This window comes from Haliotis rubra, unplaced genomic scaffold (genome assembly GCF_003918875.1).
Source record: "Haliotis rubra isolate DU_JTF1 unplaced genomic scaffold, ASM391887v1 Scf1129, whole genome shotgun sequence".
Taxonomy (NCBI): domain Eukaryota; kingdom Metazoa; phylum Mollusca; class Gastropoda; order Lepetellida; family Haliotidae; genus Haliotis; species Haliotis rubra.
Window position 1 is genome coordinate 21,038 of NW_025765036.1, and position 27,061 is coordinate 48,098.

Genomic DNA, 27,061 nt, shown 5'->3' on the forward strand with positions numbered 1-27,061 from the left:
ATATTATACATCGATTGAGATTTCACTTCTGAAAATGATTAGGTAACTATCTTGACAATTGAACGTTTACTTGAAAGGTATGAATTTCGAGTACTCGGGTCCGAGTCGAGTCTCACCCCTCGAGTACTCGAGTCCAAAAAAATGGACTCGTTGAAGCCCTAGCTGGAACAGCTCCCTCTGTCGGTTCATAATGGGAAGCATGTTATGTGCAAGGACTTCGTTGACATACCGATTTGCTGTCAAATTACACTGAACCACCACTAGATCAGATCTTTGTGCGCTGAATATAGTACCCCACACCATGACATTGCCTCCACCGAATCTTTCGACCTGTCGAATGCATTTAGGGGCAAAACGGTCATTTCTCCGAACGCTTCACACGTTGTCTTCCATCTCGCCGGGGAAGAGGAATTCGTGATTCATCACTGAACCAGACTCGCCTCCAGTTTCTAAGGTTCCGAACTCTACGACACCACCGCAAGCGATTGCACCAATGGAAGTCTCCCAAAACAACTGGCCTTCTTGGTCGAATCCCCACTTCACGCAATCGATTACTGACAGTTTGGTCGGAAGTTCTTCTCAAACCAGGAATGCGTTGTGCAGTCTCCACGGCTGTGGCAAGACGATGACGCAAGTGAGCAACCCGGATGTAGCAGTCCTCGGCTTGGTTGATAACTCTTGCACAGCCGCCTCTCGGGCGATCTTGGGCGGAATTGGTCTGCAGAAAACGATCCAGAATGCAAGATCAGATGAACTTCGAAATGTAGGGCAACTGCAGACTGCGACTCCCCAGCTTCAAGGCGGCCTATGGCGATGTTTCGATTGGCGGCACTCAGTCGTGGCATGATGATTTCCTCTTTTCCAGGCAAAAACGAATGACAAAATTAACACAACGTTTGTCTTTTATAGTGATCGATAACGCATGCTTTTCCGCTTACTTGCACGTGCATCATTTTGCTTTGCATGTTCTCGTGGTAACGTTTTGGCGAATATTTCTTCAAACGCTTCTCAAACAAGGGAAAAAGCTGTTTACAATCACACAGTGATGACGTGTTGGAAAGAAATAGTATATTTGTATTGCTTTTGCCGCAGCTACATGAGTCCAATGTTATCAAAATCACCTGTGCGTATCTTTGAAGAGTGTATATGTATTGAACAGTTGAAAGAAAGACAATTATTCAAAATATTTTCCGTTTTTGTGGTTTGGTCCGTTTCGTCATCAAAGCCGCACCAGGAAAGATTACTTGGAATATGTGGATGGAGGAAAACATTTTACGCGCGCCGCTGATGAATCGACCGGGTACGGTATGACATGTATCAACACTGTGATCTTTTGCACTGATACGATGCTTAAAAGTTAATTGACATTTGCAAATTAACCATACAGAACAATGTATTTATTCATGTACATTACACAGACATTTGTTTCAAAGTGTACTGTGTTTTCCTATGTCTGTCCATAGTACAGCGATTAGCTTTTCACGATGCAGTTTGAGCTTGTGTTAAAATTCAGAAAATGCATTTCTTCACGTTGTACAGATCCTCTCTTCAGGACTGACTAGATAAAGGAAGTTGATACTTCACGAACTTAAAAACAAACAAAAACAAATTTCTTAGAATTATTCCGTCTTTTAAAGTGGGAATCAGTTTATTTATTTATACTTTTGATATTTGCAATAATTTTGAACATGATTATACCTCCGCTTCAGTATAAGCTGGAACCCCTGAGATTCGTTAGAGTATATATAATAAACAAATTGTATTTATGTGGGACTCAACATTGCAAAATGTCTCAAAACGATCATGCATTTCTCTCAAACTGCACTTGGGGCGGTGGGGTAGCCTAGTGGGTAAAGCGTTCGCTTGTCACGCCGAAGGCCCGGGTTTGATTCCCCACATGGGTAAAATGTGTGAAGCCCATTTCTGGTGTCCCCCGCCGTGATGTTGCTGGATTATTGCTTAAAGCGGCGTTACACTTCTCATTTCGCGTGACTGACGAAGAGAGCTGAACTGTAAGATGTATGTTATAGAATGGTTTAACAATTCATATTCCTCAGTATATATGAAGACAGTATTAAAAGAGCACATCCAGGTGAGCTACAGTGACGCAGTGACGCGGCAGTATACAGTACAACCAGAAATTATTGAGAATTTAAGATTGTAATTTGTTTTTGTTTTTTTCACTCATTACTCACGTATTAAATGTGAATATTAGCAGAACTTAACTCCAGATTCAAAGACAGGTGAACAGTTAGTATTTTGTCAAGTCACCATGGGCAGCAATGCAGGCTTCAATGCGGCGGGGCATCCTACTGATCAAAGAAGTTAGAAAGTCGTGGTCCATGCTGTCCCAATATCGGACCACCTCTTCTTTCATTTCAGCAATATTTGTCAGATTTTTCATATTGACACTTTCCTTCATAAGTCCCCAAACATTTTCTTTTGGATTTAGGTCAGGGCTATAGCTTAGCCAATCTAATAATGTCATATTTTGGGTCCGAAACCAGGCCTGTGAATGCTTTGAACGATGTTTTGGGTCGTTGTCCTGCTGGAAAATCCAAACATTTCCATAGAACACGTGAGCAGATGAAAGTAAATGTCCTTTGAAAATATCTGTGTACCGCTCACTGTTCATATTCCCTTCAAATACACAGAGTGGCGTTGCCCCTAACACAGATATGCCACCCCACACGTTAAATTTCGGACTGTACTTTGGGCGCTGATACAAAGGTTTTTCAGTTTGTTTGGTCCAGAATTTCCATGTATTAGGAAACAGCCACACAGAACTTTCATCTGAGAAAATCACATTGTCCCAGTTAAAATTTCTATGCTGTAAGCACCAGTTCAACCTTCGCTCCTTTTGTTCAGGTTTCATGATCGGTGATGGAATTCCTCGACTTTTCTGCCAACCCATTGCAGGCAGCTCAGTTCTTATTGTCTCCTTACAGACAACCACAGTTCCTCTATCAATCATATCCAGCCTTAAGTTTTCTAAACTCCTTCGTTTGTTTTTAGAAACAAGAATACCAAGTCGCCTCCTGTCACCGACAGTCAATTTTCCGGGCCTACCTGCGCCTCCCTGGGGCTCAATGCCATATCCATTTGCAATATTTTTCAAAACACGATAAACAGTGGACAAAGGGATGCCTGTTCTACTTGAAATCACTTAAGCTGATCTGATGTCCCTGTTATAATACTCTTAAATCAACTCCTCTTCTCTAAATCATCCATACTGATGATCACTGAAAATGTCGTCTGCTAGCAAGTAAACAAAGGGGGGATAACTCTTCACAAACTAATGAAAAATGATTAACGGAGTTGTCTCTCTTGAATGAAACCAAGCACTTGATAGCTGGTCAAGGTTGTTTATACTAGAAATCCAATTAAACATATTCCTAAAATTCTCAATAATTTCTGGTCATACTATATTTGCGATATATATTTATATATATTTTTGGTTTAATCGCTTATGAAAAATGCCAGTGTATGTTCTCACAGTAAAATAACATTTCCTTTTGTAAAAATGAGTGAACGGCCACTGGTGCAGTTTTTTCCTATCTCACGTCTAGTTAGCCCAGTACTATACAAGGGCATACTCCTGGGAAAGTCACGTAATATGATACCCCGGCCCTACATATCAACCACACAACATAGCGAGGACTATAAGGAGCTTTAAGTGCCTCTGTCCCACTACAACCTGGGCGGGCTAAAGAGATCGATAATGGGAACAATTATTAATGATTATCGATATGAAAAAAAGTTTAAATTTAGTCACACAATACCCAGAGTAAGGTCTTCATTCATGGGCTACTTCCAATTGACGTTCAGGGCGGTGTTTTGTTACCATTCTGTACATCACCGCTCACCAGTGATGTGAAACACGCATGATTTCATTCAGACGTTTATGATATTTGTTCTCAAAGGAAGTTTTCCAATATTCATCGAACACCAATCGATATTTGCTTAACGATTATCGATCTCTATGATTTGATATCGATAGCCAGCTCTACCTATAACCGGGTAAAAGTAAGTTCCTATGCTGGCAAAAAAGAAGCGAAATGGATCGGGTAGTGTGACCACCATGAATTAACAGAAAGGTAACCGACGTCGCTATGTGTAGGATTAGAGTGAGTGAGTTGAGTTTTACGCCGCACTCAGCCATATGTAGGATTAGAAGAGGCAATACCAGTGCGTAACTGCCGAAATGAATGGAAAGGAAAATGTTTAAAAGTTTAGTTCCAAGGCAAATCGTTAAATGACGTCTTTGGATACTGACGCAATAATAGGACGTCACATTTCCCAGATGCGTAACGGTTCAAACACTCTTTAAATCGAATTATATTGTGTTTTATGTATAAAATAGCAGGTAAACTTTGGTTCAATTTACAAGTTTGCAGCATTTTCATATATGGTGTCAGCGACCAACATTTCATATTCAAAGCAGTGGCTGAAAACCTTCTTTGGTTATTGCAGAATGACGAGATGCATTGTGTGGGTGGTTCCAGGTCGGAGGGGTATTTCCAGAGGGAGGAGAAATGTCCTATCAATTACCCAACGACACCTCAAATGTTTCTGTGAGATTCTAGGGTAATGCTTATTTCTTGCAGTTTGCCTAGCTGGGCTGTCAAGCTGGGCACGGAGATCCAGGTAGAGGTCAAAGTCCGGTTAAGTTAGACCTCTGACTGACCATTGTCATGGGATGTCATGAATAGGGCCTACTGTAATTAACGCCCTTACCCAGAGGCGTAGCCAGGATTTTGAAAAGGGGTACATATCTAAAGGCACTTAAACTACCGATTATAGAAACAAAAAAACAAGCCCCAGTGAGGTGACTGAAGACTGTCTCAACTTGCTTCCTCTGTAGATTTTGCATTACAGAAAGGGCTGGGTGGAAGGTAAGATAATATGGTTCATGGACTGAGCCAGACTAATTCAAGTTGTACCACACCCTCTCTATCTCCAGGCTTCGCAAACCTACAGTGTAGGTTTAACAGAATACTAGCCCTGAAGACATAGGGTTGATGTACTGTATGTAAGTCGATAGGAGCTGACACAAGGTGTCTCGGGAGGCTAGGGTCGGTTGGGACCAGTGCGCGGCCTCGCCCAGTCGATGGATATCGTTAAATGCTTTTCAAATCAACGTCAATTCTTCACGACGTGTGAAGGAACATGTGGAGTATGTGATATGTCAAAATGTAGTTGTAATAAAAAAGACTCCGTCAAACGAGTCTCATATACGACTTCATTGTCACATATGTGGCCTTACAAAGACATACCTATAGTCTGTCATACAGACCCTGAAGTAAATATATCCAAGAAATCCCACGCAAGTCTAGAAAATGTGGCAAGTCTAGATTTCCACAGCTTCTGAAAATGAAGAAAGTCTCAGGGCTCCTTTTCATTATATTCTATTTTTTTCACTTTGATTTTTTTTCTCTGTAAAATACACGTATGTTCATTTCAGAGACTAGTTGTTAGTATAAGACATACCTTATATACCTATACCTATAACAAACATTCAATTCCAGAATTGTCGTACAATATAGTTGTATTTCCACATTAACTGAATTGAGTAAACAGATGCAGTTATTAATGACAAGTGACAAGCACTAAGATGTGCATTAAACCCATGAGCGCTTGCAGCTGGAGTAGATTAAGGGGGTGTCACCTCGGTAATTGTACCCCAGTCACAAGCAATCAAGCATGCAGATATATATATGCATTGGCGAATAGCCATGTTTACTTACTTCTTACTTATGAATGGACTGAAACGCCTTGGATGGGACATTAATTGTAGTTTAGTCACGAAGTATATGTATATTGTGCGGACTCGGTCCCTGGTTGAGTGAGAGAGTGTGTGTGTGCGCGCGTGCATGTGCGTATGTGTGCGGAGAGGTGGTTAATGCAGGCTCTTTAGGTTAATGCAGTCACTAAGATTCACTCTATATCTCTCTGTGCATGCATATCCATTTATATTTCTAGCTATTTATACGTATTTTGTATTTTAAAAATATAAATAAAAGAACATTTTACATCAACCCGCCCCACCCAACCCCCACCCCCTACACACAATAGCACCCTTATTGTATATGTAACATATGTGCTCTTGATTGGGCAAGGACGTGGGCACTCTACCATGAACGCCATCTCATCTTGAAGGTCAAGGTCGGAGGAGGCACGTGATAGACAGTCTATTTACAACCGGGACTGTCACTGATGCATTCGAGCCGGTCGACTGGGGAGGCGTGAGGAGATTGCGGGTACATATCTCATCTGGACAAAGGCAAGTGTATCTGCGTCAACATTATTAGATTAATCTCTCTAAATATATCATATCTTGATATAACACTCAGTACGTGTTGATGCATTTCGTACACGCATGTTGCCGCGTGCAAGATCAAGATTTATCACCGAGTCACGCATGAGAGCCACCAGATCGTTCATCCTGGTAAATAGATTCGCAGTTATGAAACATGCTTGTAATTCGACTGTGCAACGGTTTTTGTGTAAAGCGACCATTGAACACATTATCATATTGTGCCCACAGAAATGCCATCTTAACAGTAAATGTATTATTCTTGCATTTCGGATTTACCTGGTGAGAGTTACCTCCCTTATTGTGCACTGGTTTCAGCTGTTCAAAACCGTAAGAATCCACTTGTATTTTTTTCCATTGAAATGGTTTCTGTCATGTTTTTATTTTTAAGTTTAAGTTGTTTACAACATTCTGTTGCTATAAAAGATGTATTCTACTGTACAAAGCTAAATTTAATTTAATTAATTTAATTTACTTCTGTATTAGCAAAATCTGTATTTAAAAAAATGGCGAAAATAAACACACTCTAAAAAAATCACAATAAATAACATTTGAGGTTTTGCACTGAAAACTCATAGCTGTTTGTATTAGAAAAGAGCGCTAAGTATTTTTCTTAAAATATACGGGTGGTAGGGTAGCCTAGTGGTTAAAGCGTTCGAGCTTGTTACGCCAAAGACCTGGGTTCGATTCCCCACTTGGGTACAATGTGTAAAGCCTATTTCTGGTGTCCCTCGCAATGATATTGCTGGAATATTGCTGAAAGCGACGTAAAACTCACTCACTCATGAAATGCAAGAACTTATAATAGCTTTCCCCGACAAATTAGTTGACACTTTTGAATGACCTGTTAAAAGCACATAATTACAAATGCTTCATTTATTTTCTAACTCATGCACAAACACAAGGGGATTTGCTATGGAAACAACTTGCAATTGCTCACTTGAATACAGACATTTCTGAAAACATTTAAAGTTTACTTTTCATCAAGCCCAATTGTTGCCAGCTGTTCACACTATGTAACTGACAAACACTAGAACTGTAATTGTTCTACAACTTGTTCTATGGAAGTAGAAATATGAATTATTTCTACCTAACTTTTCTTCATAATTACAATCTCAATATAATGATTACTCTGTTGGCATGGTTAGTTGTATGAATATTCATGATTATGGTAAGTTGTTTCAGTTTGACTTTGTTCAACATGTGTTCAGCAGATTGTGTAGAAATTTCTAAAAATCTGTGTTAGGATTATGCCAGTTGATAATGTTATTTAATGTATACCAGGTAATGCAGGCATACTTGATTGTCCTTGTGTTGGGTCAGCTAAGATTTGTGTTAAAGGGTCTTCAAGTTTGTGAACTCATCAGCCAACATGGACTCAGGAAAATCATTTTGCGACAGCAACTCTGTGTGAACAAGATGACTTATTCCGATACAGGTCTACATTGGTTACCTGAAGGTTATATAGAATCAGATACACCTGTCACACTCGGCATCTGCTGACTTCATGTCAGTGCAGTCTGTCAGTCAGTATTGAATTACAGGAATAAACAGATCCTCTGCCATGCCTGCATGTATTTGGTTCAGTTCTAGATAGGGGGTGGTGGGGGTATTCTAGTGGTTAAAGGATGGAAACCTATTGTTGATGATCTGTGTACACTATTGTTGATGATCTTGTGTACAGTGTTGTTGATGATCTTCAGTGTACAGTGTTGTTGATGATCTTCAGTGTACAGTGTTGTTGATGATCTTCTATGTACAGTGTTGATGATCTTCAGTGTACAGTGTTGTTGATGATCTTCAGTGTACAGTGTTGATGATCTTCAGTGTACAGTGTTGTTGATGATCTTCAGTGTACAGTGTTGTTGATGTTCAGTGTACAGTGTTGTTGATGATGTTCAGTGTACAGTGTTGTTGATGTGTACAGTGTTGATGATCTTCAGTGTACAGTGTAGATGATCTTCAGTGTACAGTGTTGTTGATGATCTTCAGTGTACAGTGCTGTTGATGATCTTCAGTGTACAGTGTTGTTGATGATCTTCTATGTACAGTGTTGATGATCTTCAGTGTACAGTGTTGTTGATGATCTTCAGTGTACAGTGTTGATGATCTTCAGTGAACAGTGTTGTTGATGATTTTCAGTGTACAGTGTTGTTGATGATCTTCAGTGTACAGTGTTGTTGATGATCTTCAGTGTACAGTGTTGTTGATGATCTTCAGTGTACAGTGTTGATGATCTTCAGTGTACAGTGTTGATGATCTTCAGTGTACAGTGATGATCTTCAGTGTACAGTGTTGTTGATGATCTTCAGTGTACAGTGTTGATGATCTTCAGTGTACAGTGTAGATGATCTTCAGTGTACAGTGTTGATGATCTTCAGTGTTGTTGATGATCTTCAGTGTACAGTGTTGTTGATGATCTTCAGTGTACAGTGTTGTTGATGATCTTCAGTGTACAGTGTTGTTGATGATCTTCAGTGTTCAGTGCTGTTGATGATCTTCAGAGTACAGTGATGTTGATGTTCAGTGTAGTGTTGTTGATGTTCAGTGTACAGTGTTGTTGATGATCTTCTATGTAGTATTGTTGATGATCTTCTATGTACAGTATTGTTGATGATCGTCTGTGTACAGTGTTGTTGATGATCTTCAGTGTACAGTGTTGTTGATGATGTTCAGTGTACAGTGTTGTTGATGTTCAGTGTACAGTGTTGATTGATGTTCAGTGTACAGTGTTGTTGATGATCTTCAGTGTACAGTGTTGTTGATGATCTTCAGTGTACAGTGTTGTTGATGATCTTCAGTGTACAGTGTTGTTGATGATCTTCAGTGTACAGTGTTGATGATCTTCAGTGTACAGTGTTGATGATCTTCAGTGTACAGTGTTGTTGATGATAATGTACAGTGTTGTTGATCTTCAGTGTACAGTGTTGTTGATGATCTTCAGTGTACAGTGTTGATGATCTTCATGTGTACAGTGTTGTTGATGGTCTTTAGTGTACAGTGTTGTTGATGATCTTCAGTGTACAGTGTTGTTGATGATCTTCAGTGTACAGTGTTGTTGATGATCTTCAGTGTACAGTGTTGGTGATCTTCTATGTACAGTGTTGTTGATGGTCTTTAGTGTACAGTGTAGATGACCTTCAGTGTACAGTGTTGTTGATGATCTTCAGTGTACAGTGTTGTTGATGATCTTCAGTGTACAGTGCTGTTGATGATCTTCAGAGTACAGTGATGTTGATGATGTTCAGTGTAGTGTTGTTGATGATGTTCAGTGAACAGTGTTGTTGATGATCTTCTATGTAGTGTTGTTGATGATCTTCTATGTAGTATTGTTGATGATCTTCTATATACAGTGTTGTTGATGATCTGCAGTGTACCGTGTTGTTGATGATCGTATGTGTACAGTGTTGTTTTATGATCTTCAGTGTAAAGTGTTGTTGATCTTCAGTGTACATTGTTGTTGATGATCTTCAGTGTACAGTGTTGATGATCTTCAGTGTACAGTGTTGTTGATGATCTTCAGTGTACAGTGTTGTTGATCTTCAGTGTACATTGTTGTTGATGATGTTCAGTGTACAGTGTTGATGATCTTCAGTGTACAGTGCTGTTGATGATCTTCAGAGTATAGTGATGTTGATGATGTTCAGTGTAGTGTTGTTGATGATCTTCTGTGTACAGTGTTGATGATCTTCAGTGTACAGTGTTGATGATCTTCAGTGTACAGTGTTGTTGATGATCTTCAGTGTACAGTGTTGTTGATGATCTATGTACAGTGTTGATGATCTTCAGTGTACAGTGTTGATGATCTTCAGTGTACAGTGTTGATGATCTTCAGAGTACAGTGCTATTGATGATCTTTGTACTGTGTTTATGATCTTCAGTGTACAGTGATGTTGATCTTCAGTATGCAGTGTTGTTGATGATCTTCTATATACAGTGTTGATCTGCAGTGTACAGTGTTGTTGATCTTCAGTGTACAGTGTTGTTGATCTTCAGTGTACAGTATTGTTGATGGTCTTTATTGTACAGTATTGTTGTTGATCTTATATGTACAGTATTGTTGATGATCTTCAGTGTACTTGACTACTGTTTATGACAGAACAGCCTCACTGTGTCACAAAACTGCACAAGTGATGTCCCCAGATAATTAATGTTGATCCCATTACAAAATGGATTACATTATCACATATCAGCAGTGAAATGTTGACAGTGTTACACTGACAAATATGATAGCGGAATTTGTTTACTATCTTCTTTACAGTACTCAACCATAACCATGTTTTAGTTTTCATTGTTGAAATACATATTCAACAGGTTTCCCCTTCGGAGCTCGGTCAAGTGATAAGAGGAGTGCAGCTAAGGTGAAGCGATGTGAACTTTGAGTCATTTAACCGTCTGAGAATATATGGAAATATTTAGTCTGTCCGGGTTCAAAGTTCACACAGTTGCTCTCTTTGACCAAGATAAAATGTATTGACCAACTTGCATCATCACCTGTATACTGTAGTGTCTCTCATAAATGTCCCTTCACTGGGAAGTGAAAAGCAGTGTACAATTGACAGGTAATTCTTTTATAAAAGTATTAAGTAATTACTGTGATCAGGAAGTTTTATAATGTTATCATGGTGCTTATCAGTCTGAGACTATAATCTTCAGTTGATTTGATTTGATTTAAACATATTTTATTCACAAATGTGAAAGGGATTGGGGACAAGTAATCCAACTTAAAATACCCGCTCCCTAATATTTACATACATACATTTCCAATTATATACATATTAGGAAAGAATAGAGAGAAGAGATAGGAAAGTTAAGTAGAGGACTCATGTGATCACACAAAACGTTTCGATTGATGAATAAAAGTTTGCACACCTTTAAAAACGTATTCATTCTGTTGAATGGTCATATCAGGACTTCCAAATAAGATCAATGACAATGTGATTGGAGAGTCTCGATTTACAATACTTTTTAAATTTAACATTAATATTTCCCTTTGGATGTTGTACAGTTTACATTCTGATAGGAAGTGATGTACATTTTCACAAGTATTGCCACAGTAACAAGAAGCTGAATCTTTTATGTTGAAACGATACAGATCATAATTTACCTGACTAGTCATATATCTCAACTTTGTGTGTATAATATTTAATTTTCTAATTCCAAACGAGTAATATGATGGAGCTACAGGTTGCTCAGACTTTAAGTAACGACTTGAAACTTTGTAATGAAGGCTCCATTTCTTTCGGTATCAGAAATATTATTCCACATTCTTACAGTTGATGGAAAAAGGAATCATATGAAAGTCTTAACCTTGCAGAAGGTAGAATAATATTGCTAGCATTCCTAAGGTTATAATTAGATGTTGATCCAACACTATCTGGAGTAATATCTTTTAAGTATACAGGGGCTAAATCATTTTGAATTTTGTAGAATAGACAAAGTTTTCTTGTTTTTTTCTTCGCTCATCCAGCCTTTCCCAGCCTGTCTCATAATATAGAATTTGACGTGAAGTATATCTAGGTAGACCCTCAGAACTATTCTGGCAGCTTCTAACTGAAGTTTCTCTAAGTTTTCTTTCTGTTTTACAGTACAGCCATCCCATAATTCACAAGCTTATTCAAAGTGTGGTCTGATAAATATCTTATAAATAGTATTGATTGTATTTCTGTTAAGTAAGTATTTCAATTTCCGCATTGATGATATCATTTTGGAGCACACGACTTGATAATTTGATTAGTATGACAAGACCATTTGCCTTTTGCTTCAAATGTTATTCGAGATGTTCATGATTGTTTACCAAATTGATTTGCTTTCCGTCAAAAAATAATTTCAATTCTTCAGTTTCATCAATCATGGAAAACAACACTGCTTCTGTTTTTTCAGGATTATATGAAACAAGCCAGTTTTTGCTCCAGCTATATAATATGTCTAAATTGGTATTAAGAGAAGTTTCGATTTCTTTAGTATTTTTCGATGATTTTCCAAGCGAGGTATCGTCAGCAAAAGTCTTGTTACACAATCTAATTTATCAGCAATATCGTTAACATAGACCACGAACAAAAAGGGTCCCAATACTGATCCCTGGGGGACGCCAGCTGTTAAGTACTTGGGCTTGGATATAGCTCCGTTTACAAAGACGTGTTGACTGCGATCACTTATGTAACTCGATATCCATTGCAAAAGCTGGCCTCTAATACCATACATCTCTAATTTACGTACAAGCCCTTTGTGCCACACACGATCAAAAGCTTTGGATACATCGCAAAATACCATACAATATTTTTCTTTGTTGTCGAGAGATGTACAAATATGATGGTAAAGTTCAATTAATTGATGGACAGTTGAATGACCTGCTTGAAAGCCTGATTGGTACTTATATAAAAGTTTGTTAACAAGGAAACTCTTTCAAACAGTTTTCCTATGCAACTTATAAGAGAAATAGGTCTATAATTGGAAACAATAGAGTGATCACCTTTCTTAAACAGAGGCATGACATATGCACTTTTCCACATATTTGGATACACACTATATTGCAATGATAAATTGAACAGTAAACACAGGGGCTTGATATGGAATAAACGGTATTCTTTAATAATTTATGACTTATTCTATCCGGCCCTGAAGCTTTGTTTAACTGTAAACATTTTATAACATCAGATACTTCCTTCTCAGAAATTACTATTTTATCTAACTGCATATTGGTCCTTGAGGGAAAATGTGGTAATGGTACATCTTTATCATTCAAATGGGAAATTGATTCGAAATATGTATTAAGTTTTTCAGCTTTTTCCAAATCAGAAAATAGTTGGAAATTCATCAACAACATTCTGCTTGAGAGGAGGAATATGCTAAGTAGAGCCCGAAGTTTTTAACAATATAACGTAATAATTTCCAATATGAAGATTTATTTTCAGAGTATAATTCCAAAAGTAGGCCATTAATATTAGAGTAGAAGTTTTCTTCGCATAACATTTCATGTTGTTTACTCTATTTCTCTGTTGTTTATATGCTTTTTGTCAGCTTCTTTTTGTTTTCTTGGCCTTTCTCCGTAATCAGTCTCTTTTACGGGATTCCCTCCTCAAATTAGAGTCATATCATGGTTTGTCATTTGGACGAATAGTTACTATTTTTGAAGGAATACATGATTTCACCTGTTGAGTAAATTTGTTATAAAATAGTGAACAAGCATCATTAACATTTGAACATCCATTATATAAATCCTTCCATTCTGTATTTTCTATAAGATAATTGAGCATTTCATAATCACCCTTATTGTAACACCAGATTTCTCGCTTATAAGATATGTTGTTACATAACTGTGTACTTATGTTTACATATGTTCCTCTGTGATCACTTATATTGCTATCAGCAGTTCGAGGCCAGGTCAAGTAAATGTCGGTTCAGTGTAGCTTAACCCAGGAGCAAACAGCTGGATTTTCCCAGGTGATTGTAGTTATTCTGTCATGTGATGAACAATTAACTATAGGTATGAAATTGGGTGTTCTTTGACCTCATTTGGGAGTTTTTAATAAATGTATATTTTGAAATATAACGCCAACATGAACTTCTCAGGCTAGTAGATTTTACATTTTTTTTTTCTCAAAAAACTTACATACAGTTTGTGATGACCAATACTTTGATTATATTGTCCCCATGATTACTGCTACATTTGTGAAATTGTGTACACCTTGTTGTATTGTTTAGTAAATCATGCTGATGAGGCCCCCATGGAATACTTGAAAGTAGTCATGTCCAGGGGTACAGTGTCTGAACACATCCAAGCAACATGTCCCTTTTATTTGTGTGAAGCAGCAGTGATTGTGGACAGTGTACACGGCTTCCGTCCTACACATGGCGTCCTGTGTTGCCTGTGGTATTTCATCAGTCACCTTCTATGCCTCCAGTCACATATCAGCTGACATTGGGTGCCCGGTAGGATGGGATAGTAATGTCCTGTGAACCTTTGAGGCAAGTTGTTCTGTATTCTCCACAGGAAGCTGATAATGATGTATTTCAGCACTTCGAAGGACTTTTATCCTGCACTAGTGTATGTGATCAGGTGCATTATATTTGGTTGTTATTTCTAAAAACTGTCCGGGAAGCACTTCTGTTTGATACTGAATCTAGTGAAAGACCTGAAAAACGTGTTTAAGCTCATACCTAGTTACTTCTGATACTGACAAGCTGAATCTGTAAGTATCAAGAAGGTAAAGGTTATTGCCTGTATTATAAGACCACTGTCAGCAGGAGATCGGCACAAAGCCTGGATATGTGTGGAGTTGGAGTGGAGCTGAGGCATAGACATGTGATGCAATCTTAACTAACAGATGCCCCCAAGCTGTTGTCATTGAGGATCATTTTACACTATTCATTGCCTGCCTTGTTTCATGTGGGAAGGTATTAGTACCGGGCACACACCTGGTATGAAGTCGTTCAACCTTGACTGATGTCATCCATGGTCCAGACCAGCACATGTCAGTGTTAGGTAATAGTGTTGATATTTGATACTTGCTTCTGTCTTTCTTCTTAAAATGACAATGGCAAATATACATAATTACATATCATTATATATAGCTCTGTTCAAAACTAGGAATTACTGGTAAAGTGTCAGACCCTTCCTGTGCTTTCAATGAGAGACTTGCATCATTCAAACCAGCATTGGCAACAGGCACAGGTAATTGTAGCTTGACAGACTTCATCTAGAAAAGACATGTTATTTGTTGTACTGGAGCAATTAGGAAAAGTCATTTATTTGTTAATTCCACACTCACAGGGGTGTTTCTGCTGTGTGATGGCGGTCTATAAATATTCAAATCTGGACCAGACAATCCAGTGATGGACATCACAAGTGTAGTAGGGACAGATGACCTAAAGCCACCCAACTTGACCACCGAGTCCCATACAACAAGCAATGGTCACTGTGGACCTGTATGCTTCACAGAATCTCAACAGTTTCCCAGGTCATAGATGGCAGTGATAGTCTTTAGTTAAACAGGCAGTAGGGTAGCCTCATGGCTAAAGTGTCCGCTCATCATGCTGAAGATCCGGGTTCGATTCCCCACATGGGCACAATGTGAGAAACATATTTCTGGTGTCCCCCGTCGTGATATTGCTGGAATATTGCTAAAAGCGGTGTAAAATCATACTCACTCACTCACTTTAGTTACACCTGTCTATAACAAATATCAGGTATGAAGGGGTGTTACCTTGCTCAGTGTGGCAACTCACTCAATCCCTCACTCTTTGTTTTATTAAATATTTTTTTCATAAGAACAAACCCTTTTGTGACATTGCTTGTGTATTGTCAGAATAAATTTCGTTTAGGCTGATGTTTTCCATGTTTGATATACTATACATCTGGAATACATCCTTAATTGAAAATATAATTGTCAATAACATCTGAACTTGCTGAATCCTGCATGCACAGCTGAAGTACATACATGATTGTCAGTGAACATTAATGTAGGCATCATTGTCCCAGGCACTTATTTCCAGCTGATATTAATTCCATACATGAAAATGAAGCATTGACTGGATGCAGTGGGCATGGCAATGTTAAATAGGGAACTGATTATCATCATATTCATGAGCCAGCATGGACAATGGCAGATTAATGTCAGACAGTTGCTTTCAATTGGGTCTGGGATTTATGTAAGTTATTTATTTTGTCTGGCAACGTGTGTCGAAAGGCTTATTAAGACTTCAGTTGTAGGTGTCACAGGTTAAAATAGTAGGGATCCCACAGAAATGTGATTTGAGACTAGTTTACTGATTGCTGTTAATTTGACACAAACATGGTGTCTCTAAATGAAGTGAACATACACTCACAGTTTCTGCATTCTATTGGAGGCACTTGTTTGCATTGTTTGTACAAAATATATTCAAAGAATTTGGTTAAGGTTACTAGCCAACATGAATTTCGGTCTATTCAAACTGTATCTTTTAATCATTATAATTATTCAGTTGATTGGTTGCTAAAGTGTCTAGGTCTAGGTTTTCTTATTATTCATTTGAAGAGATTTTATATTCACTATCAGTGACTTATCTCTACATGCCCAGAGACAATATTCAGCGCCAATTCCGCACCAAACGTAGGCTAATCTGCCCTAAATAGGGAAATGAAAATTTCCTAAATCATGTTAATTTACATGCATACATACTGCTGAAATGGGTAGGTTTGAGGTGTCTTGTATGTCACTGATAACAGAACCAATAGCCACACTAGAGGAAGAGACTTGAATGCTTTGGCTTGAATTTAAGTTTAAGGTTGGAAAGATAGCTTGAGATTCCTTCAATCCTTGGCATGTGATTTGTGAACAAAGCAAGTGTTTTCACTGGTTATTCATCCTTACCCCTTCTTGCCTTGAGCTAGACACCATTTCCTTACTACTCTCTTTTCATTGGCTGATAATAGCATTCTATTTTGTTCTATTGTCTACAGTTGTTGGGCGTTGGGGTAGCCTAGTGGTTAAAGCTGTTCGCGCATCGCCCCGAAAACCCGGTGATTTCCCACATGGGTACAGAGTGTGAAGCCCATTTCTGGTGTCTCCCGCCGTGATATTGCTGGAATATTGCTAAAAGAGGTGTAAAACTAAACTCACTCACTCACTCACTCACTCTACAGTTGTTTGCTTGTTAATGATTGAAAAGGCAGTCAGTGAAGTTATTACTGGTGACCTGTTGACTGATGAGAATTGACCTATGTTTTTGCCTGACGTCTGTTGATGCATCTTTAATACAGGAACTCTAATTGGGGCAAGTACAGTCTCTTATCCCCACTGGTTATATGACCTGCATGTTTAATACATCATTTATGGTAGTGGTTTTTGCTTGTTTACGAAACTCGCCACTGGCTCATATATAACAGTTCAACTGGTATCACAGACAGGAGTGATCGTCTAGAGGAACATGTCCACCGTAATCGCTGTGGGGCTCTGTTGAAGGTAATGGAAGAAAGCCAAATAGTAATTTAATTACTTTGGTCGCTTCTATTGATTATCTGTACGTGTGGGTGCTTCTGAATGGCCTGGTTTGAGAAAATCTTTATTTCATTTGATTAATTGATGATTATGGGTGGAGGTAGTGTTGAGAGAAGCTGGGGTTTGTTGAATGGACACAGTGATAGTGATAGTGGACCTTACAGCCCTGTAGTAGTGATGGTATTGTTTTCCCAGTAATCTCTTGCAATAGTATTTATTGGCCAGATTTATCTACAAGTAGGTTTGGTTTGGGTATAGATACCGACACTTTTCTTTGTGATTTACAGATTTTTACAGATAAATACATTCTTTCATAATTGTTTGATCAGCATTCTACAAGCTTTTGGGTCAATAGTGATTCTTACACCATTTTCAAGCTGAAAAAGTAGCTTGAAAACAATTTCAGCATCTATACTGAACCTCGGTCTGTGCAATAAGCCAGAAGCTGTTGTCCATGATGTTGTTTGCTTCAATGCATATCATTCATAATTGAAATATTGTAAGTTTCCTAGAAAAAAAATGTTTACATTAAAGTATTTATATATGTTGAACCCAAAGGAGCAGCACACTCTCAATTACCTCTCAATAAGTTTGAAAAATATGTTTCCAGTAGTTTGTGTTTGTGCACTGTGAACCAGTTATGCTTGACTTCAATGTGAAGGACTGCCATTGTGGTCAAGGTCACTAGGTATTGTTGTTTGAAACGGTGTTGTGTTTTGGCAGCTGTTTCAAGACACAATATATTTTTCTGCAAAGCGAGAAGCCAAACAATTGCATTTTTCATTGCCACATTACATAAGTCACAGCATGTATTAGCATTGTACTGGTAAACAGTGAATCTAACCTTGAACAGGATGTCTGCATTATTATACAACCTATTGAGCTGTTGAGAAAGTATATAAATAAATGTATGTTAGGTTTGCCAATGTTCAAATGAATTAAAATCTCCCTGTTAAGTTAATCTAAGATAGAAATTGCTTTTTAGTACACTGTATTACTTGTCTTTAGTAACCTATGTTACTTATACCATTTGGGACAATGGGGTAGCCTAGTGGTTAAAGCGTTCACTCACTGAAGGCCTGGGTTCAATTCCCCACATGGGTACAATATGTGAAGCTCATTTCTGGTGTCCCCTGCTGTGATATTGCTGGAATATTGCTAAAAGCGTCATAAAACCATGCTCAGTCACTCAGACTTATACCGTTCAGAAGATCAAGTCACTCTTTGCTGCTAGTCAGCTGTTGGTACAGAGGTCTATGCTTTGTCCAGGAGACAAAATTAGATAAATTTATAAAGTCAAATAATAGCAAATATCCAAACAGAGCACAGAAAAATTGTTAATTTGCTGAGGCAATCTAGACTTGCCCAATCACTTTAGACATGGCTCCTTTTTTTATTTATTCTGTATGGGGATGATTGCTGATGGTCATGCTGACCAGTCAAACGTCTGACTATATCCTACACTGGGTCCCAGAGAAACACTGCCTAATGCATGTAACCATAGTAACAAGGTTTTGATGGCTGCAGTTTGTACTCCTAATATATATGAGGCAGTTGAAATTTATACATGCAGAAGTGTGGTGTGAGCATGGTGAGAATAATATGAGAAAATAATTTGCAGTCTGGATTAATTTGTGAGTGTTCCCACCTGTTGCAGGGAAATTTTTGTGTTTCTGACAGCCTGTCACATTTCACATGCTGAATATGTTACCTGCATACAGTTGGTTCAGGATATGAAACAGGGTTGGGTAGTGGACCAGTGTTGTTTGGGACAAGGACAAAGGTAAAGTTCCGTGTTGGTGGACTGTGTGAACTGCTTGTATCTGTCTCGACATCAGGGATGTTGCTTTAATACTGATGTTGTTTCACTGGAATCATGTTGTGTGAGGCACCACACTTTCTGGACTTGTGTCTCTATACTACACATGCTAGAAACTTAGGGCCAGGGGTTGGAATATACCCTGGTATTGGTTCTGGCTGCTCGCTCCCTCCCTCACTCACCACTCACTCACTCTCCTCACTCACTCCACTCACTCACTCACTCACTCTCACTCACTCACCTCACTCACTCCCACCCACTCCACTCACTCACTCACTCACTCACTCACTCACTCACTCACTGAACTATTTTATTCACACCAGTATGTGTGTGGTGTGGAAGCCAGTAGATGTAGTGGAGGTGCACTGCACAGGTAGACTGAGATAGACAGAAGTAGTTTATCATGTTATGGCTAGACTCCACATGTTTATTGTCAGCACAGGGAGAGGTCAGTGACCTCATGGACCAACATGCTGATAACAGCAAGTCCAGACAACTGGAGACCTTACAGCATGGATAGTGAATGTGAGATGTATGCAGGGTGGTCAGTGGATACAAATATCCTGTGAGATTCTTTTTGGTTGCATTCACTTTGGTAAACATTCAAAAACTCAAAAAAATAATTAAATAGTGGCAAAAACTCAAGACACTGTATGAGTGATGTCGTGTTTCTCTACTAGTCAACTTAATCTTTATACTTGTTATTCTCTACTAGTCAACTTAATCGTTATACTTGTTATTCTCCACTAGTCCACTTAATATTTATACTTGTTATTCTCCACTAGTCAACTTAATCTTTATACTTGTTATTCTCCAATAATCTTAATCTTTAGTCAATCTTTATACTTGTTATTCTCCAATAATCAACTTAATCTTTATACTTGTTATTCTTCACTAGTCAACTTAATCTTTATACTTGATATTCTCCAATAATCAACTTAATCTTTATACTTGTTATTCTCCACTAGTCAACTTAATCTTTATACTTGTTATTCTCCAATAATCAACTTAATCTTTATACTTGTTATTCTCCACTAGTCAACTTAATCTTTATACTTGATATTCTCCACTAGTCAACTTAATCTTTATACTTGTTATGCTCTACTAGTCAACTTAATCGTTATACTTGTTATTCTCCACTAGTCAACTTAATCTTTATACTTGTTATTCTCCACTAGTCAACTTAATCTTTATACTTGTTATTCTCCACTAGTCAACTTAATATTTATATTTGTTATTCTCCACTAGTCAACTTAATATTTATACTTGTTATTCTCCACTAGTCAACTTAATATTTATACTTGTTATTCTCCTCAAGTCAACTTCATCTTTATATAGTGTTGAAATGGTGCCTTTTGGTAGTATTGGATTTCTGAGTAAAATATTTTTGGCATTTCCATGGCAACAAGTTTGACTTCAACCGAAATTGGTGGTAATGCTCTTTTCCAGAGCAGAACTCTAAAACTGTGCAATGTTTCTTCACTAAACTTTGCACATGGATAGGTCTGGTGGTGAACTGGTGCCTTTTGGTAGTTTTGGATTTTCGAAATAAAATAATTTTTGCATTTCCATGGCAACAGGTTTTACATTGACTGAAATTGGTGGTAATGCTACTTTCTGGAGCAAAACTTTTAAACCATTCAGTACTCTAATTCCACTTTGTGGGTATTCAAGAGCCTAATGACATTATATCAACATAATCTGTGTCAGCATTACTGAGGTACATCAAACCATGGAAGCATTCAAGCAGTTTGTTGTTGATACAAGCATGCTGGTATATGAATAGTGTGCATATGTATGTTTTGTTAGATCAATGTGAAGAACAATGTAACATATGACATAGTCATAAATAGTTGACATATTCATGAAGAGTATTTTACCATGGCGGGGATATCAATGACTTGGTCTTCTTATAGTTCCTGTTACCGTACATACAAGCAAAATAAAATGTAGGTATGTGCATGATGTGAGGACAACCATACTTTTTCAGAAAATATTTGAAATGTTTTGAACATTGCGATCATTGTGAATCTTTACAGGAGGTTCAAGCTCTGTGCTGATTATGATCTAGATTTAGGTCATGCTGATCCAAGCAAGTATTTGTAATTAGCTTGGTATTCACAGCAGTAATGCAACTCAATGCATATTTCAATCTGCACCAGTGACCTTGACCGACTGCCTTATTGCATGTATGAACAAATAGGGCATCAAGTCTCGCTGCTCACATTACATAATAAAAACACAAGAGTCTCTCTCTCTTTCTCATTCTTTTTCTCTCTCTTTCCTTCTCTCCCTTTCTTTCACTCTCTTTCTTTCCATTTTCTTTCCCTCTCTCCAATTAAGAGTACAATTTGGTTTCAATAACCCCACTTAGCATGTTAAGTGTGGATCACTGAATAGAAACAAAAAGCCACATCTATTGATTGTATCAGGTAACTGTTAAACTACACCAGATATCTCTTCCGAGTCATTTAACAAATGCTCAACAATAGATACACATGACCGGGTCATCTGTACCATTAATTATTGTTTGATCGTTGTGGAAATGAACATTTTGTTCTTTGCCTTATGCTGTTCCAGCTACAATAATTTCACCGTAACTAATAATTTGATCAGTCAACAGTGACACCTTGTAGGTTCAGTCAAACATCAACATTTCTTGTTTATTTCAGCGTAAGCCATTTCTGATCAATATCAGGACATTAATCTATGTCCTAATGTTCGGGAAATTTACTCTCAGCTGTTTATTTCTGTCAACTTTGCAGACATTATTCTCAGCATTGATTTTGCACAATTTTACACAAAGGAAAATCAGCTTTTGCTGGTAAGATCAGGAAGGTAGTTCTAGCCACAAACCAGGGTATTTCTATACACGTATAACCTTCATCAAGTCCCCGGCTCAGAGGTGACACAACAGGAAGGTAAACATCAGTGCAGTGTCGTCAACACTGTCGGGTGAGATAAGGGACCGTTCATAATTTGGGGTGGTGGGGGTGGGGTGGGGTGTTGGGGGTGGAAGAAGGAAATAAATAAATATGATTTTAAAGGGGTCACCCATTTTGTTCTGGGGAGCTAGTGGGGGTCATCAAGTTTGTACACATACTGGGGGGGGGATGTCAGCAATTTTGTATATGAAATTATGCTTAGAAATTATGGGAAGGGGATTTTGTACACAAATTTTAGGGTGTGGGGGGTGGGGTGGTCTCATTCACATTGTACATGCTTCTCCATAAAAATCATCATCACTCACCCTAAATTATGAACGGTCCCTAAGCAGTGTTGCAGGAAGGGATATCATCCTATGATGTTTTAATGCTAAATGGGCCAATGTAATATTTTGATTATATTGTAATTCTTTTTGCATAACATACATGCAGCTTTTCTAGTACCCCCTTTTGTTTTTGTTTCTTATCTATTCTATGGGTATGTGACACACTACTGGGAGAATTCTGTTTACTTTGTATGAAAACAACTTGAAACACACATGCCACTGGTCAAACTGGCTAACTCATGTACTGTTTTCAGCGTGTTTTTGTGTAGTTGTGTCTGTTGTCTGGATGTGTTCAGAACAATTATTAGCAAAGGATTATGGTGATGTTTAATTTATTATGTTAATGCAGCTTATTTGAGGTGTTATTTTGTCATCTCTGTTGGAAGCATTTTCAGTTTTGGTATCTCTGAAACTTCAACACTATACAAGGCCTTTGAAGGTAATCTGTTGATCCCAGACTGATTGGTTTTATACAAGTTCTCACAGAGTCAGGTGCAAAATATCTGATTGAAAGCTTACATGCATGCACTGAATTCAACTAAAGCTTTATCCATATTTAGAGGCTGTGGCCTTTTGAGGCAAAGCAAAGCAGGATTCATGTACATTAGATAAAAGATCACAAAAAGTGGCCTGTAACCCCCGCTTGAAATGTATTCGATTATTTTGAGGGTTTAGGGTTAGGTTTGGAGTTAGGTTTCGGGTTTAAGGTTAGGTATAGGCTGTTTATAAAAAAACATTGGCGTATATTCTTAGTGATATAATGATTAAAAAATATGGGGGTTACGGTTGGAAATCTTTACCAAAAATTGATAAATAAATTAAATTTAGTTCTTCAAAATATGTAAAAGATTATGTGAAAGGGTTGTTGGACAATTACTGTAAGGCACATGTTAATTCTAGTAGTAAATTCCAAGGTTAACCTTTGACATCGCCAGGCACCTATAGCCTTACAGTCCTGTCACTCATGGGCAGATAACATCTACACTGCTGAGGTGTAGCCAGTGGCAGATTAATTGAAAACCCATGGTATTTTTAAAGTTTACACTGTGTCCTTTAATCATAAAACTCAGTATCGTTAAACAATACATTAGAGAACTAACCACCTGCCCTTGAAGTTCCATGATGACCTGTATCCTACGCAGGACCCACCCAACCCAAGTACCTGAGGTTCACATGTTAGCCCTACTTTCCCCTCCATGCTTTGAAAGGCACCACACACCTGGGTCAGACAAGATAACCTAACAGAGCACATGTGTATCAGGGCGTGGTGTCATCCCAAAGATTACACACCTGCCTTGTCAGCCTGCTCATTGGGTAAACCTCTTTGGTCATGTGGACAAGGCTTCCCTATTCAGATCAGAACGTCCTTGGTTCAAATCCTAGCTTGGATATCTAATGGCCACTACACTGCTGCCATGTTCATTTGACCAAAGATGTGATATGTCGGATGAGTCCATGCACTGCTACATACAGAGCTCCAGATAAGCCTTTGGCCATGTGGGTATGATACCCATACTTTTGAAACTAAGTGGGTATTTCTGATTTCAAGTGGGTATCTATACTTTTTGATACCCACCATCATTTTAAAATCTGGTTATTCATTTCAAATAACAAGTGTAAAGAGGTGTGCCTGACACACACTACAACGTGACCTCATAAGACCTTTTGTTTATTCAAAATTAACCATGGATATTTTCTTTTCCATGTAGCAACTAGCTTTTTTTTCAAAACCGCTGCGAACAGCTAATGTTACAAATTCATTTAAGATATCACCGGCAATTGATTCTGATTGTGAAACACAGCCTAATATTAATTCATCTAGCAGTCCTCTAATGAAGTTGTTTTCTGCTTGTAGCGTGAAAAAAACTAGATATTTTACTTTGAGCGTGTGAAAGCTTTCGACCATGCTTGCTTTGTTTACAGGACATATACGCAGGAAACAGCTATTTGATTGGTCGCTATTGATAGATTGGCCAATCAGTGAAGGGTTAACAAACCATGACTGGTATTCTATCTGCGTTGCGCATCCTAATTGTGTTTAGAAGTATTCAAGAATATTTTAATCGCGAATATTTGCAGATGGAAAAGTTTGTTTCGATTGGCTTGAATTGATACGATACGCAACATAATTTAGATGTATTAGGTAAATACGCATTCATATTTTGATATACCATAAACGTAAATATTTAGTGTTTTTTTCATACGCTGGCATTTATTTTTCTTGCGTATTTCAACTTTTCTACAGCGTATTGTACGTAAATACGCAGCTTATCTGGAGCTCTGTACATATGTACTATGATGTAGAGGTTTCATAAAAAAGGAATTTTAGACAAAAAGAACATAACATTTCCATTATTGTAATTTATGTAACAAAATGTGTCCATTTGTTTACTTTACACCATAATCATGAAGACAATGAAACTTGTTCTAAAGTGAATTGGGGTTGGAATCACTTCTGTGTATTCATGTTGCTATAATACTGACACATTTTGTACTGAACTATTTAGCTAAGAAATGGCATATGCTTTATCATGGTTTCAATATTCAAGAAAGGATCTTTTTGTTATCCCCCTGCAACACGTTTTGAGGGGGCTATTATTTTTGACATTGTCCATCCGTGCAAATTTGTGTTTTCCAGAGCAGAAGTTTAAAACCGTTTACTGTTTCATCACCAAACTTGGCACATAGATAGGTCTGGTGGTTAACTGGTGCCTTTCGGTAGCTTGGGATATCTGAATAAAATATTTTTTTGTGTGTCCGAAGTTTGACTTTGACTGAAATTGGTGTTGGTGCTCTTTTACGGGGCAGAACTTACAAACCCTTTATTAATTCTTCACCAAACTTTGCACATAGATAGGTCTGGTGGTGAACTGGTGCCTGTTGGTAGTTGTCTGAATAAAATAGTTTTTTTGTTTCCATGGTAACAAGTTTTACTTTGACTGAAATTGGTGGTAGTGCTCTTTTCCAGAGCTGAACTTTAAAGCACATCAATACTCTTTCTATCCTAGCCACATAAAGAAACTGTGCATTGTCAAAATATGATCCCAGTTGATAAGTGCGATAACGATGTCAAAGGTACATATAAACTTTAATGGAGGGATCATGAGACCATAACAAGTCGGGAGAATTTCAATTGAAAAGTCAATCACAATGTCACGAGTCCACAAGCGGGACGGGTCAAACGACCATGTCACAAGCTCAATAACGGGTATGTCCACCATCGGCATTGGGAACAGCAGTGCATCGACGACGCATAGAGCCTATCAAACGTGCAAGGAAGGCTTGTGGGATGTCACGCCAGATTCTCTCAAGTTCTGTTGCAAGGTCAAGGACGTTATCTGGCGGATGAGGAAGACGGCGTGACGCCGATCCATCTCGTCCCAAACATGCTCTATCGGGAGAGATCCGGTGAATTTGCAGGCCAAGGCAGTAAGTCAACGTTGTGGTGTTGCAAGAAATCCATAGCAACCCTTGCCGTATGAGGGCGGGCATTGTCCTGTTGGAATGTTAACCCAGGGCCATGACGTTGCAGAAAAGGAATTGCCACAGGTCGAAGAATCTGATCCCTGTAGCCCACACCAGTTAAGTTGCCCTGAACAATCACCAAAGGAGTTCTTTGGCATGCTGTTATTCCACCCCAAATCATCGGAACCACCACCACCACCAAAGCGATTCCTCTCCAAGACACAGGTCTGTGCATAACGTTCTCCCACGCGTCCATAGGCACGTTGATGTCCATCACTATGGGAAATGTTAAACCTGGACTTATCTGTAAAAACAACATTTCTCCACCAAAACAAGGGTCTGCGGACATGATTTCGCATCACATTCGGGCGAGCTTGTCGATGACGTTGTGTCAGGATAGGCCGTATGGCGGGACGCCGTTGGTCTGATCCCGTGATGACGTAAACGCGTTGTCAAACTGTGTTGGGGTGGATACGGCGAAGTCCTGGGATGGTTCGGGCAGTCATCAATGCAGTCTGAAACCTGTGGCGAAGATGGGTCACCCTGATCCATCTGTCCTGTCTTGGCGTTGTTACGTTAACGTCCAGAACGTGGCCGATCGATGGACGCCATTTGTGTTCTGGTAGCCGCGTCTCACCAGTGCAGAAATGGTGTTCGGGTGGCAGTGGAAATGTGCAGCCACTTGTCGTTGAAACATTCCCCACGGACCATCCCAATGGCCTCATGACGTTGTGCAGATGTGAGCCTTGGCATGCTATGCGTTGCAATAGCCGTTTAATTTTTTGAACGATCGCAAGGGCAGGGTTGAGCTTTCCAAAGTGACAGTATTGTGTGGCATTCATTTGCTCTGCTTCTCTTTCCCGGAACGCACGTGCAACAACGTATTGCACGTCTCAAGGACGAACCCACTGACGTCACGGAACGTGGCATGTGCATGCATGTTGGATACATGTCACTAATCTCTGAGTTTAAATGCTTATGTGTCTACACAGGTTTGATAAATTTTGATTTTAAATTTTTGTATGCACAGTTTCTTTATGTGCCTAGTATACTTTGTGGGTATCCACAAACCTAATGACATAAATCAACAGTACCACTCTATTTCCAGTATCAACGTTACAGAGGTACATCAAACTGTACATTTGACATAGTCATATCTAGTTGACATATTCATGAAGAGTATTTTACCATTGCGGGGGATATTGATGCCT

The 27,061-nt window shown here is 38.6% G+C and overlaps 1 protein-coding gene across 1 annotated transcript in view; it reads left to right on the top strand.

Moving 5' to 3' along the window:
- Positions 1-6,172: 6,172 nt before the first annotated feature.
- LOC124290935 (pyruvate carboxylase, mitochondrial-like) overlaps positions 6,173-27,061 on the top strand; it is a 49,154-nt gene continuing 28,265 nt past the window's right edge. The window contains 1 exon segment of the mRNA XM_046727785.1: positions 6,173-6,283. The gene's annotated coding sequence lies outside the window, so the exon portion shown is untranslated.